The 16,394-nt window shown below is 36.7% G+C and overlaps 2 non-coding genes across 2 annotated transcripts; both read right to left on the bottom strand.

Annotated features, from left to right (window-relative positions):
- Positions 1 to 884: 884 nt before the first annotated feature.
- On the bottom strand, positions 885 to 957 carry TRNAR-UCU. The gene has a single exon. It is a non-coding gene; the product is annotated as a tRNA-Arg (tRNA).
- Positions 958 to 12,966: 12,009 nt separating this feature from the next.
- TRNAR-UCU lies at positions 12,967 to 13,039 on the bottom strand. The gene has a single exon. It is a non-coding gene; the product is annotated as a tRNA-Arg (tRNA).
- Between the last annotated feature and the right edge of the window lie 3,355 nt (positions 13,040 to 16,394).

A 16,394-nucleotide genomic window follows, 5' to 3' on the forward strand; every position in this document is an offset into this window, starting at 1 on the left:
TAAAAGCACCTACAGAGCACTTAGTGATGAGATATTCTTATTCCGCCTAACTTAGATATCTGGTCAACAGGTGCATTCAATCACTTCATAAATAAATTTAACAATACTTACAAAATAAAATAGATCTTCAAATAATAAACCTACTAAATTTTCAAGGAAATTTATGTTATTAACATCTACACAGACTAGAACCCACAATCGCTTGATTCGCCTTATCTATTTGGCCATCAGTGCTAATTAATAAAATATGACAAAGTTAACACGTTTTTTTTTATTTTTTTTATTTTTTATTTTTTTTATTTTAAATTTCATACTTCATCTTAAACTTAGGGGTGTATTCAATCATGACATTTGAAAACTTTTAAAATGATAGATTTTAATAATCTTTTATTGACTTTCATAGAATCGTTCCAAACATTTTAAAACTTCGTAAGACTCACTAAAAGTCTATGTAAAAACATTTATAAACTTTAATTTTATCAATATTTTATTTTAAAAAGTCTACAAAAGTCATTGAAATTCTAAATTGAATACATCCTTACAAACCTTCAATAATTTTGATTCTTATCATTTATTGTCTTCTTACAAAACATGTTACAATAAATCATAAAATAATTATTATAATATTGATCCTTGAAAGAAAAAAAAAGAATAAAAGCACCTATGAAGCACCTAGTGATGAGAGATCGTTATTTCGCCTAACATAGATATTTGGTCAATAGGTGCATTCAATCCCTTCATAAATAAATTTAAAACAACTTACAAAATAAAATAAATCTTCAAATAATAAATACCTACTAAATTTAAAATAAATATTTAAACAAAAAAAAAACAATCTTCAAATAATAAACCTTCTAAATTTACAAAAAAAAAAAATGTTATTACACACCTAGTGGGACTCAAACCCACAATCACTTGATTAGAAGTCAAGCGCCTTATCCATTAGGCCATGGGTGCAAATTCCTAATATATGACAATGTATTGGTCCCAGTAGGGTCGAAATGTGTTATTACGCAGGGGATATGTTATACAGATTTTAAGTTGCTTTGCACTATTTACTCTTTTAAGAAAGCTCTCGGTTAAGGGCGTATGATATGCAATGCACGAAAGTAAAGGGCTGAAAAGTAAAGAGAGAGAGACAAGAAATTTTTATAGTGGTTCGGCCAACTGTGCCTACTCCACTCTTCTTTCACAACTTGTGAAAGGTTTGCACTATCACTCCTAGTACAAATTACACCAAGATAGCTTCCTTGATCACTAAGTCGGACAGCTACTTGAAGGTTTTTCAACTCCTAGAGTTTACTCACCTCTATCAACGTCTTCTTCAGAGTTGAGGGTTGGATGAAAATAATCTTCGAGGTTCTCCAACTTGTTGAAGTCTTCACTGGCTGGTGAATTGATGGATAATCAAAGTATACGAAATTGCAAGACTTCTTCAAGGCTAAGTGAATGAGATCGGATACGTCTTCTTGCAAACTTCACACCTTGAAACACTGGTTTTCAAAAGCTTAAGAGAGTGAACTTGTATAAGGAGCTTTTGAGTATTAGTATTCGATTGTTCTAAAAATTAAACCAGCACCTTCTATCATGGAGAAGATGGGTATTTATAGGAGAGAAATAATCCATCCGTTGGAGGAAGATGGCATTTCAAACCTATGATCCAGCGGTTAATAACTGGAGAGCCTTGTGCATTTATTGCTTCATTAAATGCAACTGTACCATATAGACGTTGGAGACAAGAAATCCTGAGTGTTTTTTCTTCTAGCTCTGAAAAGTGGTACTATGGCATTTAATGCACCTTGATAAGTGTGTTCTCATTCTTAGGAAAATTCATTCCTAGGATGATCATCAGATGAGACATTTCACAACATTCTTCTTAAGTTGAGAGAAGATGAATTGTCTTGACAGTCAGAGCTTTAGTTATAATGTCTCTTGATCAGAAAACTTCTTTCGGCTTCTGCTTTCGGTTGTAGAAGATCATCTGCTCTTTCGTGGTCCGTTAAAGATCAGCTTCATAAACTCTTCTTTCGTTCGACAAAACCTAACTTAAAAGATCATAACTCGGTTTCGTGTGTTTGACTAACTTAACACGAATTACATGGTGAGTTATGGTACCTTTCGTCTAGAACGAAGGTAACAAAATAAAAGACAAAAAGTTAGGGGTCTACTTCTAAGTTACATTGGTATCATCAAAATCCTAATACATATGTTCCTAACAATTTCCCCCTTTTTGATGATGTCAAAACCTATACTCTGCTTATAAGGCTGATAATTATCCCATAAAGGATTTTTCATTTCAAAACAGCCAAACAGAAGAGTTTACACTTAGTTTCTAATAAATGTGAAACAATACAAGTAAACAAAGCTGATAACTTAGATAAAGACACGATAGATTGAATCAAAAGTGACTTTTGTAAAGATAAAAAACACTTACAAAATATTGGAAAGGTATGGTGGAAAAGAAACTTTTACATCTCTAAAAGTTTCGCCTTCTATAGCTAAGCCTCCTTTCATTCTTTGTCGTCTCTTTCCTGTTGTTTCATGAGCATTCTGTCCATGTCAATCTCTCGGTTGATACTCTCTGAATTTTTGGATTGGATTTTCTCTGACAAGATCTTCATATTTTCCCTTGATGTTGCAGCTCACATAGTTGTTGTATGCTTCGAGGATGTTTTCTCCTTCAATAATGCCGAGGTTCCACCAGGCAATAAGCTCAAATGAATGCATCCCTTCGGTGTAGCTCTTTCCAGATTCTTTGTGAATTTTGAAAGCAGCATTATATTTGACTCCAGGCTCAGCATCTTTCTTGACTTTCGTAACATCCCTTATTTTCTCATTTACCCTTTCTCATTCAATCAGCTCCTTTTCTCTGGTAAGTCTCGCTTCTTCTTGCTTATTCCAAAGCTCACGATTTGCTTTCTTAATTTCTTCATTCCTTTGAGCCTGATGAACTTGCCTAAAGTAGTTATCTCTCTTTTTCATCCATACAGGTATGTTGTACCCTTCAAAACGTTTTCCACTTCCTTCTTCATAAGGTTGGTAAGTGTGGAAGTTTCCTATGGTATCTATGGTTACAGTGTCCTTACGCATCAGCCTTTGGTGAAGGTTCTTTTTCTCTCTGCTCGTTTTCCCCGAAAATGAGAACTCAGAGGTGGATACGAAGGATTGACGAGGTTTGATGGAGTGTTGTCTGGGTCTTGAAGAGTATTGTTGTCGAGATCTGGATGCTGGAGGCGATGATCTCGTGTTTCTCGGTGAGGGGTTTCTCCTCTCTTCATGTCTCGTGGAAGATTTTCCTTCATTGTTTCTTCTGGATTCACTAGGACGTGGTGGTGATCGATTTCTATCTTCGTCCTTGTCATCATCCTTTCTTGTCTTTTCCCCCTTTTTGGCATCACCACACGGGGAGTCACAAAATCTGGTCAGACTCTTAACTGCTTAAAAACATCTTTGACATACTCGAACATTGTGAGCTGATATTCTGCCATTTGAAATATGTTGTCATGCCCTAAGTCAATCTTTGTAAATGCAAGATCAACTAGCTCTTTGAGGCTGAAATGGGAGTGTTTAAAATTGTGCTGTTCTTTTGCAATTTTGTCAAGGAGGTGACTCTGACAATGAAGTTCCTTCATTATTATCTCATTCGTGACTGAGGCAGGGGAAGTTGATTGTGGTGGAGACAAGGTTTTCATCAGGAGTTCCATCTTGGTGGATATATCATCCACAGCCTTGCTAGAACTTGGTTGCCTAGGAGACAAGTTGTTCATCAAGTGATCCATTTTGGAGGATAGATCTTCCAGAGTTTTTTTATCTTGTCTTCGGTGAACGGAGTATAGTTGATGAAGAAGTTCTGCTCGTTGAATTGTAGCCAGTAGACGGTCCATGATGTCTTCGGGTTCAATGGATGCAGGAAGGAATCCTGAGATGGAGTGGTTGATTTTGGGTTTGCTAAGTATATTTCTGTGTTCAAGGGCATTTTGGTTTGTCCTTGGTGATGCTTCCATTTTGTCATCACAGGCTTGAGTTGCACTAGTTACACTGTGTCTTGGTGGAGGCATGTAATGAGATGGATCACGAGGCGAAGTGGCCTTAGGTGGAGATGATCGAGGTGCGGGGGATCTTTCAGGTGTGTATTCGGTATTGCCGAGGATAGGAGAGTCACTATCATAGTCCGAATTTCCACCATCGTCATCATTGTTGTCTGAATCATCATCACCATGATCATCATCGTCATCTTTCCCTTCATCATCGTCGTCATCAGTGTCATCTTCATCATCATTATTCTACTCATCGTCTGTTTTCTCATCATCTTCTTCATCATTCCCTTCATTCTCAGCATTTTCTTCATTACCTTGGTCTTCAACATTGCCATTGTTATCAGTGTCATCATTATTGCCATTTGAGTCAGAGTTCGCCTCACTAATCTCGTGTTCAGAGGACCTTTCGTCTTCATCTTCAATCTCCTTTCCTTCGTCATCTTTTAATCCGCTGACATTACAAGCCGGATCATTCTGATGAGTTCGTTCTAACTCTGTCTTGACTTTAGACAAGAGAAGAGCATATTTAAATTCTTTCATTTCTTCTTCAAAAGCTGGGTCCAATAGCAGCTTATTCAGCTCAATGCAAATGGGAGCTTTCTCCTTCCTAAGAGAGCGATGGGTCACCTTGTATGAGTATACACGATTGATGGTTTCAAGTCAAATTGCATTGTAGACATCTCGTGTGCCAATCCACTCTAGAGCGAAGTCTTCCTCATCGTTCATTTCATCAAAGGTTGCAAGGAAAGTTTGCAAAGGAGAGGTTCGCCATTTCTGCCATTGCATGAATCTGTTAAAATCATTCTCAATAGATTGACGAAGCAGTTGATCTTTTGATGGAGGAATTGGTTCAGTTTCAGGTACTGGTACAACTGTTCGTGAGTCCTTAGGTATAGTATGCTCTTGAGTGATTGCAGGTTCGGGTCGACCTTCTCTCAGATTGCTTTCAAGGTGTGGGATCACTTCTCTCGTCTCAGCTGGCTGACCAAGTTCTTGTGGGAGACTTAAGTGATCCGAAGGCTATGGCGTAGTTTCGTCCTCATCTACCCTAGCAGGTTCTTGTGTCAGAATTGGAATTATCTACTCTGTTCGGGAAGGTTCTTGTGGGAGGGTTGTTTCGACAACTGGTGTGGAGAAGACGATTGGATCAGCGACCACTTGTCTCGTCTCTTCTGGCAAGCCAGGTTCTCGTGGGAGACTTAAGTGGTCATTTGGAACTTGAGATTCATGTGTACCCTTTTCCATCGTAGTAGGTTCTTGTGTCAAACTCGTGATGAGTTGCTCTGCCAGAATGGGTTCTTGTGGTAAGGGGGATTTCTCCAAACTTTCAGTGCTCTTTGTTCCCTTCTTTCTCTTCTTAGAGCCCTTTCGGGATGAATCTCGCTTCTTTTCTTCCCCCTGAGAAGATGCAGACTTCTTCTTCAGTTTTGCTCTCAAGTTGGTCACAGGAGGGGGAGCCAGTTTCGCCATGATTTCATTTGCTTTGGCAAGTAGGTCGAAAGTGGCTTTTTGATATTTATACGGGGCTGGTGAGGGCAGCATCTTCTCCGTCAGAAGAGTCATTAATGATAATGGGTTCAGTTGATGAGATTTGTGGAGTCTTTTGAGAATCTTCTTTCATGGTGGCTTCCGGTTCTGTGGGCGTAGGGACGGGTTGGATAGATGATGGAACTTTTGTCTCAGGTACGGGCTGAGCTGCGGTTGAAACTTTCGTCTCTGGTTCGGGTTGTGCAGTAGATGGTACCTTTGATTCTGGTGCAGAGGAAACTTTGTCTTTCCTCGATCTTTTGGCCTTGGGCATATCATCATCAGTTTCTTTGGCTCGTTTGGACTTTTGTTCCTTTTTCACCGAGTCCAATGGCAATCCAAGCTCTAATGCTTTCTGCTTGTCATATCCAGTGGGTTTGGATTTCATGTGACACACTTTTCGCCCAAGCGAAACTCCTACGCGTAGAGGAACTTTCTTCGTGGCGAGAAGATGGTTGACTAGAAAGCCAAAACCAATTTTCTTGGTAATGTCCCCAGGTGAGGAACGGCCATTCGTGATGACGTGTCGAAGTTGATTAAAGACAACTTTCGACCAGCCCACTTTGTATTCCCCAAGAAAGGCATGCAACATCTTCAATTTGTCCTTGGTGACATCGTCTGTTCCCGGGGTCTTGTGTTCTACTATCTTGTTGAAAATGTCAACTGTAAACTCGTAGTCCATACGTAACCATTTCTTCTTTAGAGGCCAGGTGATCTCGGTTGGTCCTTGCTTGTTCTTGATCTTTTCATAAAAAGCATTTTGCTCATAGTAGTAACGAGAGAAGTCGGGATGGTAGGGTTCATCTCTGTCTAGGAAGGTAAAAGCTTTCTTCAAGTCATCGACGGTTAGGACCACGACGGTGCGATTTACTTCCGAGGTAATTTCCAATCCATCAGCAGAGACTTTTGCGTTCAGATAGAACTGAGCGACATCCACTTGAAACCAATATGTGTATAAATAAGTTACGAAGTTGTACAGCCCACTTTCTTTTAGAAGATTAATCACCTTTTCTCCAAACGATCTGTGAAGGACATACTCTAAAAAACCATGAGCGTCCCACATGTTTCCGCCAATGATGAATGGAACTTTGGACTCTATGAAGTTGATATCAGAGGTTGGGAAGCTGGGTATCACCATTGTATAAGGCGTTTCTTGTTCAGCGTCGGAGGTTGGTACTTTGGATGATTTTGCCATAGCTTCAGAGATAGGAATATGGGTATTCTGGGTTTCAAAGCTTGAGAGGAAAATCGGATGATCTCGGAGAGGGTTTTGAGACTTGGAGTGTTGAAGAAGTTTTGGAAAAGTGAGAGGGAAGATGGTGGTTTAGGTTATAAAGGAATGGATTTTGCAAAGGGTTTAGGGTGTAATTCCTCGATTTCAAGTAACCGCCAAGGCATTTATTGTCTAAGAGACATGTGAGGTGTCACGAAAGATAAATAAAGACTACCATGTGACTACAAAAAGTCTCGGTTAATACGATTTTGTGACCAGGATTCATTTGTTGAAAGATAGAACATACGAGACATAGAGATGAATTATTACAAAGACGAACATGGAAAATTTTACAGTCATCTCTCAGTTTTCATAAGATAGGGTCATCCTTAAGTTCGCTTCACCCTCTTTCTCAGCTGGTCCTCGAGCTCTTGGATCTGTTCTTCACAGATGTCCTTCCACATCAGATAAGATGGATCAGTTTTGAAAGTATACATTGTAGGAGGTGATGGACCGAGTGGAGGACGAACATTCTGGAGAAGGGTCGAAGGGAGCTTCTTAGAAGCCGAACCATGAGAGCTTTCTCCATGCTCAGTTGATAGGCTAAGGGATTTGAACATCTCTTGAACTTCTTTCAGATCCTTCTTCAGCAAGGAGACAGTAGAAGAAATCTTTTTCTTTCCTTTATCCATTGTTAGAAAATGGAATGTTCATACCAACATAAGATGTGTCTTTTTATAGCCAAATATGCTTGTTCATACCGAGGTATGACACATATTCCATGTGTGAAAGACTAAACACAAAAAGTATACCGAGTTCCAATGTTTCGAAAGATTCCTGACAAAAGAAGTTAGATGTGACATAGCATTCTTGAAAGATAAAGTAAATCAAATAAAGATCTACTTCTCTCATGTTATCATTTTGTCGTGCATAATTTCGTGTCAATACGAAACAAATAATGTTTCGGTAATTAGCAACGATAGGTGTTTATTTATGATGATCAGAGAGAAACATCAGATAGGAGTACATAGAGAATAATACAACATAGAAGTTCATTTCTTCTCTTTTCCTTTCACGTCCTTGTTCTCCACACCTCTCATTGACATCATTTTTCCTAACTCCTTATGAAACCATTTCGCTGTCTTGAAGGTCTTAGACACAGAAGGAGTGGGTGTTGCCTTTGCTTCACTACCAGAGTCAGATTCATTGGCATTAGTGCTTAAGTACATGAGATAGTCACGGTCAGCAAGGGGATTTTTCCAATCTGCAGCAGTGGGAAAGTCTCGTCCTCCTTCAATAGGCGGTGGAGCTTCATGAAGATCAGCAATGAGAGTCTCTTCATCTTCAGAGGTGAGAGGTGCAACATCTTTTTCAGGCTGATCATCATCGGAGGAGAGATCTAGAGGAGCATGCTCACTATTTCCTAGGTAGAAATCTCCTTGTTCCTCTCTTAGCTTTTGAGCAGCCTCTTTCTGCTGCTTGGTTTGCAGACGTGTGACTGGCCTTCAAGGTGCCATGATTAAACTATTTATGAGATTTTAGAAGAGAAATGTGTTTGTGTGAGATTTGTGTTCACAACTCACACCCTTTTATAGCTGATGTTTTGCATGGAGAATTGCGAGCGTTGAATACCATTCAATATCTTTTACGTTATTCTTCGAACCATTCATTGCGGCTTTGACCATTAGCGCGTAATTTAATGATGACCAAGAAGAAAGTGTAACAGACACAAGATTTCATAGGGGCTTGTGCACCGGTTATGATTTGATTCTCAACAAGATAAAATAAATCAAATAAAGATTTCTCTCTGTTTGTAAGGAAATGAAACATAATAAGCCACATTTTATTCCAAGACGAAGAGAGACACACAGTACATCTAAAAATGTTTCGAGAAGACTCTACTTCTTCTCTTTTCCTTTCTTCGCCTTACTAGGTTCCCCCACATCTTGTCTGGTTTTCTTCTTGAGTGCTGAGTAGTCAAGATGAGACGAGCCAACAGAGGATTCTATTTCAGCAAGAGGGTCTACATCTGGATATCCGACGAGTTCGGTTTTGCAGTCATATGTCCTGAGGAAGCTGCGAAGATCTTTATCCATGTCTGGATCATTCCAAGATTTTTCAGATAAGAAGCCCATCCTGACGATAAGAGGAAGTTCCTCTTTCAGTTTTGTCTTTGAAGGTTCTTCGTCAAATTCATATGTGATGAATCCGTCGTAGTGCCCGAGATCTGAATCTGAGGATATATCCAATGGAGCTCGCATGCTTTTTCCAGGATATAGATCACCTTGTTCTTCTCGATCAAGACAGGTCCTTTCTGTGATTCTACTTGTTGTATCTCTAGTGATGGGTTTACGAGGTGCCATCTTAGACAGATTTTGAGTGAATGATAATGAACCATTGCTAATATCATCCTTTTATAGCCAGAACTTGGTGTGTCCATTCAATGCGTAGGCATCGTTTACAATGAGGTCCTGATAACTTGGATGAACACCATGTATGACGTGTCATTTATTTATTGGACAACAATCTCAGAAAAATTAATTCCCGTGAACTTTGTAACTTATTAGCATCATCACATTTATGACTATGAAATTCCGTGTAACTCTCAAGTTCATGGTTGAACGATTTATGAGATGCTAACTCAGTAGATAAAATGATCTTTGACCAATAAGGCAACGTTTTAGTAATTTGAGGACTTTGTCAAGAAGACCATTATTACTGATACCTGGTAACATATACCTTCATTAAAGGAACCAGAACACAAATAACCATGCCATACATATGAGATAGATATGAATAATGCTTTAAAGAAAATGATAAGGCATGTGAAGTTCCAGGCGAGTTGTCTCATCAGTTTTTTCGGGAATGCTGCCCATTTTCGCATATTCGTCCAGTTCCTCAAGTGATAGGGTGGGCTCAGGCAATCCGCTTGGTGACTGAGTGTGAGCAAGAGAGAAATCTTCATAGGCTGTTTCATTCTTTTTAGGAACATCAGAGATAGGGTACCATCGAAAGGTGGGTGTAGATCCTTTAGATGAGTTTCCATGTGCACTTTTTAAGATCATTATCCTTTCGTTTGCCAATTTTCGGGCTTGTTCCAGATGGTATGCTCTCTTTGCTTGAGACTCCATGACAGTTTTGTCTAAGATTTCCTTTTCTTCTTTGCTGGCTGTGTTTGGCAGAGAGTATGTGACATTTAATCTATCACCATCTTCTTCCAGTTTTATGACTGTAGTGTTTGTGAGTTTGCTAGCTTCCATTAGATGATGTTCTCATCAAATGGCTCGTTTCTCTGCTTCATCCATTCGTCCTTTACCTTTGTCTTGATTCATTCCTGCAAACAACACTTCTAAAATTCTAAAATATGTTAGTGGGTAAGGATGAGCATATCTCGTTGAAGAAAAAGTCCTTTTATAGGTGCCAAAAGTGAGTGTTGCGTGAAGATGTTTGCAAAATATTTTGAATTCAAGTACTAAATCTTCCTTTTTGGAATCTTTTAGAGATTTTGTAGCATGACTTTTCACAAAGATACAAAAGATTTTCATTCATAAGGCGTGCATGATTTAACATTCAAGAACATGAATTGTGCTAACACTGAAGGAAGGATATTAAGATTAATTAGTTCTCTTTCTTCTTGCTGCTAGCGGTCGATCTAAGAGGTGAGGAAAATTTTGGTGGAGTGTTTGATGGTGAGTAGTCATAGCTATCACTTCTTTCTAGTATACTGTCCACGTCAGCGTATCCCACAGGATTGCCAATTGATCGAAATGATTCATGAGATTCATGTTCCGTGGGGTCACGAAGAAGATTCTGCAAGTACTGTGAACTTGCTATCATTCTATCCAGACTATCCTTGTTTTCTTCCTTATCAAGAGGATCATGAAAAATTTCGGTTTCAATAGGATGACTTTTAGCATCCTTCGAGTTTGTTGATTTTTGCTTCTCACATTCATCATTCGTCTTCTTTTCTCCTTTTCCTGTACTCATACCTGCTGACAGAAGATTTCCAAACAAAATACACTTGAATAAAGAGTTAGTGTGATCTTATTGGATTATAAAATCCATCCTTTTATAGCACAAAAGGATGTCATCTTGTGTGTTGAAATAGTTTGACAGGTTCCTTTTTGCTTTCCCAAGATCTTCTTTATAGAATCGTTTTAGGAATCTTTTGAGCGTGAACCTCTTAACACGCAAGCATGTTACGTCATTTCAATCATCCCGATTTCATGGCGAAGAGTGGCAAATCTACTCTCACAAAGTGGTTTAGTAAGAATATCTGCCAATTGATCATCAGTATTGACATATTCAAGGGATATGTTCTTTCTTTCAACATGATCACGAATAAAATGATACTTGATATCAATATGTTTCGTTCGAGAATGTAAAACAGGATTGTGTGTAATGGCTATTTCACTTTTATTGTCACACTTTATTTGCACTTCTCAAGCTATTACGCCATAATCCTTTAATTGGTGAGTCATCCATAGGATTTGTGCCCAACAACTACCAGCCGCTATGTATTCGGCTTCAGATGTGCTAGTTGTGATGGAATTTTGTTTTTTGCTAAACCAAGATACAAGTCTTTCCCCTAGGAACTAGCAGGTTCCTGAGGTGTTTTTTCGATCAATTCTACATCGAGCAAAATCAGCATCTGAATAGCCAACGAGATCAAAAGAGTTTCCTTTCGGGTACCAAAGTCCTACACTTTGGGTCCCCTTCAGGTATCTTAAAATCTTTTTAGCAGCACTTAGGTGACCCTCTTTATGTTTGGATTGAAACCTTGCACATACCCCAACAGCAAAAGAAATGTCAGGTCTGCTTGCTATTAGGTATAGAAGAGATCCAATGATTCCACGAAAATTCTTTTGATCAACATCTTTACCTTCGTTATCAATATCCATTCTTAATGATGTACTCATGGGAATTTTGACTGAGGACTTTCCATCAATTCCGAATTTACGAATCAGGTCATTTGTATACTTAGCTTGATTGATAAATATCCCTTCTGGACATTGTTTGACTTGCAAACCAAGAAAGTAGTTCAATTCTCCCATCATGCTCATTTCAAATTTTCCTTGCATGAGACTTGAGAATTTTTCACACAGATCTGGATTTGTACTTCCAAAAATGATATCATCAACGTAGATTTGGACTAATAAAATGTGATCATCATCTTTAATCCGAAAGAGTGTTTTATCAACAGCTCCTTTCGTGAAACCACAATTTATGAGAAAGTACGAAAGAGTGTCATACCAAGTTCGTGGAGCTTGTTTTAGTCCATATAGAGCTTTCTTGAGACGATATACTTTTTCTTGTCCACAATCGATAGCGAAACCAGGTGGTTGTTCTACATATACTTCTTCTTCTAGAAGATCGTTTAAGAACGCACTTTTGACATCCATCTGGTAGACTTTGAAGTCTTTGTATGCTGCATAGACTAGAAACATTCTTATTGCTTCAAGCCTAGCAACTGGGGCGAAGGTTTCATCAAAATCGATACCTTCTTCTTGGCAATAACCATTAGCAACAAGTCTAGCTTTGTTCCTAACAATGAGACCATCTTCACTCATTTTGTTTTTGAATACCCATTTAGTTCCACTGACATTTTGATGTGTAGGTCTCGGAACAAGTTCCCATACATTTTTCGTTTAAATTGATGAAGTTCTTCTTGCATAGCTATGACCCAATCTGAAATCTGAGGGTTGATGGTTGGATTTCAACTATTTATATTTGAGAAGGAAAATGCTACAAAAGTCCTAAAATTAAAAAGTATACAAAAGTTCATAACTTTTTGAATAACACGTGACTTTTAAAGACTCTTTAAAAGTCTTAATCTAATACCACACGACTTTTAAAGACTCTTTAAAAATCTTGATTGAATACCGCAAGACTTTTAAAGACTCTCTAACAGTTTCAATTGATACTTCCAAACTTTTAAAGTTCATAAAAGTCTTCAAAACTCTATGAAAGTCATGATTGAATACACCCCCCACCCCCCTTAGATATCTGGTCAAAGGGTGCATTCAATCCCTTCATAAATAAATTTAAAAAAACTTACAAAATAAAATAATCTTCAAATAATAAACCTACTAAATTTACAATAAATATTTAAAAAATAAAAATAAAAAACTATCTTCAAATAATAAACCTACTAAATTTACAAAAAAAAAAAAAATTATTATATTATTACACACCTAGTGGGACTTGAACCGACGATCGCTTGATTAGAAGTCAAACACCTTATCCATTAGGACATAGGTGCAAATTCAAGAAATATGACAAAGTTAACATATTTTTTTTTTTTAATATCATATTTCATCTCAAACTTAGGGGCTGTATTCAATCATGACTTTTGAAAACTTTTAAAATGATATATTTTAATAAACTTTTATTGACTTTCATAGAATCGTTCAAAACATTTTAAAACTTTGTAAGACTCTATAAAAGTCTATATAAAAAATATTCATATACTTTAATTTTATAAACTTTTGTTTTTATTTTAAAAAGTTTAGAAAAGTTATTGAAATTCTAAATAGAATACATCCTTACAAACCTTCAATAATTTCGATTCTTATCATTTAAAATTTTCTTACAAAACATGTTATAATATATCATAAAATAATTATTATTACATTGATCCTTTAAAAAAATAGAATAAAAGCACCTATGAAGCTCTTAGTGATGAGAGATTCTTATTCCGCCTAACTTAAAGGGGGTGTATTCAATCATTATTTTTGTAGAGTTTTAAAAAACTTTTAAAATGATAGATTTTAATAAACTTCGATTGACTTTCATAGAGTCATTTAAAACTTTTTAAAACTTTATAATACTCTATATATGTTTATATAAAAAAACATTCATAGACTTTTATTAACTTTTTATTTTAAAAAGTCTACAAAAGTCATTGAAATTTTAAATTGAATACATCCTTACAAACTTTCAATAATTTTGATTATTATCATTTATAATTTTCTTACAAAATATTTATAATATATCATAAAATTCTTCTTTTTATATAGTTCGTCACCCACTTCAGCATTCTCAACATTATTATTTTTATCCATAGTATGTTGAGACTTGTATGCTAATTACTAATATATATTATTAAATATTAATAAACATCTACAAAAAAAACTATTTCATTAGAAATTCATAACAATATTGAGCAATAAAATGTATAATAATAGAATTGATTAAATAAAATATTTAAAAATATAATTTCAAGTTGCATAAAATAAAAAAATAAAAATCAAATATTAATAATTTATATATATATAAAATTATACTTGATATATTGCTAGGGATCACGCAAAGAACTATTATTTGCAATAGCAATTTGAGACTGCGAACAACAACAAGACTGTTTGCAACCCCAAAGTGTTGTTAAAAACAGTAATTCACTATTCGTACGTAGTAACCTATTGTTAAAAAAGGGAAAAATATATATTATGAATATAAAAATAAAAAGAATAAAAATCAAAATATATAAGTATTTATATGAATATTGTTCATCCCGAAAGGGTGGCGAGAAGTCTAGAGGGGGGGTGAATAGACTTCTCTAACTTTTTCAACTTTCTTTGAAAACACACAAGGCAAATAACACTTTGGTAAAGTCAACTCTAAGTAACAAGAATTAACAAGATAAACAACTTAGAGTGTGCAGCGGAATAGGTAGCGGTAAAGTGTTATGCTTAATTAGTGCGGTGCGCAAAGAGAGATTCTAAACATGCAACACGTTAGAAACACTTGATATGGTTGAAAGATGATGTACGAAAAGTTTGGCTTGCATGCAAATGTGGGAACTATCAAACCCAGACAGATAAAGATATGCGATAAATCGTAATCGGGTTAGTTCGCAGTTAGAATAAGCATGCACAAAATATATGAGCAGTATGTAAATAGAGAGAGAGATTTATAGTGGTTCAGAGGTGGTGTAATCCTCCTAGTCCACTCTTCTCCTTTCACTTCAAGGAGGAAATTCACTATTCTTCGATCACCCAGATACAATAGTGAATTAAGTGTCCAACGACACTTCTTCGAGTGCTTCGCACAAAGCTACACTCCTCCAAGGTTTTTTGCAAGCTCCTCTTGTTACTCCGCCTTCCCGAGTACTTCGCACCAAGCTGTACTCCTACACCACGAGAACTACGCACAAAGCTACGTCCTCACAAGGTTTTCACAAGCTCCTCTTGTTACTCTGCCCTTAACAACGAGTGTTACGCACAAAGCTACACTCAACCAGGGTTTTTCACTCTCTCTAGTTACCCCACCCTCTTTCTACACTCAGTAGAGAAATCTACAAAGAGATAAAATTTTTCTCTCACTCAGACTTGAATGTAATTCTATGAAGCTCTATTTCCCCCTTTTTCGGCTAATTGAAAAAATAGATTGTATCTTTTGCTTGTATGTCTTAGCCGTTGTTCAAGTCGTTGAACTGCTCAAATTAGGGTTGTTATTGCTGCTTGTCTTCAAGTCTGCTTGGGCAATTTATAGCCAATGAAAGCTATTTGCCCGTTGATCAACTTTCGATCTCGATCGTCCATTTTGAATTGTAGTTGATCAAAAGATATTGTCAACTTGATTTGAAATATTAGGTAGATGTCATTTCTCCTTTTGTCAGATGATTTGAATAATTTGCCCGTTGCCGTGTCTTGAATTTTGTAGCCTCCAAAATTTGAATAAGTTCGGCGCGGCAAGCTTGATATTTCTTGTCCTTCATAAATGTTCTGACATGTCAAGTTGATCAAATAATTTATCTGCTGATTCTTGCTTGAGTATAAAATAATCTTCGAGCGTCTCCGGTTCCACCGTAAAAACTTGATGTTCAGATGAAAATATATCAGATATTTTCTCCTTCATGATCCTTGTAAGACTTGTGCATTTGCCTTACTTAGTCTCCATATTGGCTAGTCTCTCTTGGGTAGCTAGTCTCCCATACGGTCCAATACACTTGGGCTAGTCTCCCATACGGTATGTAGTCTCCCTTACGGTATTAGCTAGTCTCCCAAGCAAGTTAAAAATGCTTCACTTGAGATTCAAACTTAAGATCACTTGGCATAACTCACACACGTTTCCTCCAACTCCTCTAGCATAGTTCTTAGTGATTTATCCGCATCATAATTGTGTTAAGCTATAATCCCGCTTAACTTCTTCAAATAAATTATGATCTTCCAGACTTGTACATGGGTTGCATGATATGGGTGCACCATACTCTGTAGACTTAAACTGACTCAAATAGAATAAAAATGGGGACTACTTGATTTTTCAAAAATACATTCGGCTCATCAAAATTTACAAAATATTCCTAACAATTTCCCCCTTTTTGATGATGCCGAAACTTATACCCGAGTCATTTTGGCTTTGTCAACTTTGAAAAATAATTTCTTTTTAATTGCTTTTATTTCGACTAGCCAATTGACGGGTTTAACAAAAATTGTGACTTAGAGATTTTAAAATTCGGACAACCTTACCGTATAAATGAGACTTTGATCGTGGGGTGTTCAATTTTCTTTTAGCTTGAATTTTTCTTCCCCCTAAATTTTATATCCTCATTTTATACGTGTTACAATATTAATTCTAAGTCCAAATTAAAATCTCGTGACATAAAAACACAAAAT

The sequence above is a fragment of the Ipomoea nil genome, unplaced genomic scaffold (assembly GCF_001879475.1).
Source record: "Ipomoea nil cultivar Tokyo-kokei standard unplaced genomic scaffold, Asagao_1.1 scaffold0642, whole genome shotgun sequence".
NCBI classification, from domain to species: Eukaryota; Viridiplantae; Streptophyta; class Magnoliopsida; order Solanales; family Convolvulaceae; genus Ipomoea; species Ipomoea nil.